The 2,313-nt window shown below is 45.1% G+C and overlaps 1 pseudogene; it reads right to left on the bottom strand.

Moving 5' to 3' along the window:
* Positions 1 to 1,209: 1,209 nt before the first annotated feature.
* On the bottom strand, positions 1,210 to 2,027 carry LOC128566449 (heterogeneous nuclear ribonucleoproteins C1/C2-like; annotated as a pseudogene).
* Between the last annotated feature and the right edge of the window lie 286 nt (positions 2,028 to 2,313).

The raw sequence follows: 2,313 nt of genomic DNA, 5'->3' as shown, positions 1-2,313 counted from the left end.
CATGAAAACGCCAACTGAATTTAATTTTGCAATGAAAGGCAATAAAAAAGACCTTACAACACACCTACAACATTTGAAGCATACTTAAAACATCCAAAAAAATACCAGAATGAGGCCCTACAAACTTAACTAATATATAAATTTTCTTTATTAACATTCAAACAAAGCATGCAAACTATAAGGAGAGAGAAACAGAAGAGGTCTATAGAGATCAATAGGAAAAGTTTGGGACCATGGAAGAGAAGAGAAGATAGTAAAAGCTGGGAGAGCATGATTTTCCAAAGGCCCTCCCATGTCCTGGGGTCAGAACTATTTCTGGGGACCCCAGGGCCTCTGGGTGCTACCTCTTTGCTCAGCTCTCAACCAGAGAAAAGGAGTAAATACAGAACCGTTTCAAAAGTCTTATATTCCCTTTGACTCCTTTCTGGAGCCAAGGGGAATTAGAAAGTTTGCTTCACACCAGCCTTTCACCTGTGACCTGGAGGTCAGCAGCCACACTATGCCCATTTATCAGCTGATGGGCATCAAATGATTAGTCTCCATTATTGTAACTATAGAGAAAATTAGGATAGAGGTAAGAGGTCCCATTGCTTACCACAGATCTTCAATCCCAGACAAGCCCCCAAATATGACACCAGAATTTCATCTTCAGTAGGTTCTTGGTCTCAGTGATTCAAAGAATGAATCCACGGACCACAGACAGGTGGTAAGACAGTATGTATTTACAGGAAAGAATACAAAAATACAAAAGCTCAAGTCGGGAGAGAAAAGCTGTCTCTCTCTGTCTGACTCACTGACTCTAGGATCTTTGTCTAGGGGGTACATATAGTCACATGGGGCAATTCAGTAGTTACATTTAGGGTGTCTGGGACATGTCTGGGTCATGTCCAGGACAGTGTGTCTGAGACATGTTTGGGTAACAAATGAATAGCTACAATCCCTTTCATTCCCAGGCCTAAGAAACTTACATGAAATTGACCAGGCCTAGGAAATGGGGGGTCCCTATTCAGCCCAAGTGCAAGGGGAGATGCTGGTGTCTCCCCAGCAGTTATCTGGCCCCTCCGGCTACTGGAGCCTGCTGGGAACCCCCTGCCTACCCTCCAGCCCACTGGTTCCTCTGCTCACTGCCACCACACCAACATGCCAAGGTGGAGGCAGCCAGTCTGCTCCCAAGCTCCACTGTGCTGGCTGGGGAGCCACCTGTCTGTATCATCTGTCATCCTTTCCTTCCTCAGCCTCTTTTTCATTGTCTTTGATCAACTCCAGCTGGTTGTCCCCCATCTTCATTATTGTCCTCATCCAGTAGGTCCCCCTCCTCAGCAGAGTCATCTGCACCCCCTGAGACTCCATCTTCATGTTACTCTCATTGTTCTTCAGGGAGCTGCTGCTCTGATCCTCTCCTAACTCATCATCCTTCATCTCTGCTGCTGCTTGTTTACTCTGTTCCTTTTCAATTTTTTCTAGATTTTCCAGCAGAAAAATCCCAAAAGGATTTCACCACAAGAGTGTTGAAATTCCCAATAAATACATGGGAGTTCATGGAGTGAGAGTCAGTCTTATTGGTAACGTTGCTTATCATCATTGCATTTGATGATACGGTTCTTGACAAAGCCAAAAAAATGTAGCTGAAGATCAAAAGGATTACCCAAATAGGAGCGGAGGGGTGGGTAACTGTACATCCAGTCATAATCCAAGTCAAAAGAGGAGCTGTACATCTCTACTGCAGATCGTTTTACACCTGCTTTTCCTTGATTCACTTTTGGCTCTGCAGCCAGATTAATATCTAAAATTTGGCCAGCAATCATTCTACCATCCTCTCCTGCTATAGCAGCCAGGGCATTTCTCTCAGTAACATACTGAACAAAGGCAAAGCCCTTGTGAACAGAGCAACGCACAATTTTGCCATATTTTGAGAAGATTGCCTCCACATCAGGCTTCTTGACCACAAGAGTGTTAAAATTCCCAATAAATGCATGGGAGTTCATGGAGTGAGGGTAAGTCTTGTTAGTAACATTGCTTATCAACATTGCATTTGATGATAAGGTTCTTTTTTTTTTGAGACAGAGCCTCAAGCTGTTGCCCTGGGTAGAGTGCTGTGGAATCACAGCTCACAGCAACCTCCAACTCCTAAGCTCAAGCGATTCCCCTGCCTCCACCTCCCAAGTAGCTGGGACTACAGGTGCCACCACAATGCCTATTTTTTTGGTTGCAGCCGTCATTGTTGTTTGGCAGGTCCAGGCTGGATTTGAACCCGCCAGCTTAGGTGTATGTGGCTGGCGCCTTAGCCACTTGAGCCACAGGCGCAGAGCCGAT

The sequence above is a fragment of the Nycticebus coucang genome, chromosome 15 (genome assembly GCF_027406575.1).
Source record: "Nycticebus coucang isolate mNycCou1 chromosome 15, mNycCou1.pri, whole genome shotgun sequence".
Lineage (NCBI taxonomy): Eukaryota > Metazoa > Chordata > Mammalia > Primates > Lorisidae > Nycticebus > Nycticebus coucang.
The sequence above is the reverse complement of the archived record's forward strand: the minus strand, read 5'-3'. Positions and strand labels throughout refer to the sequence as shown.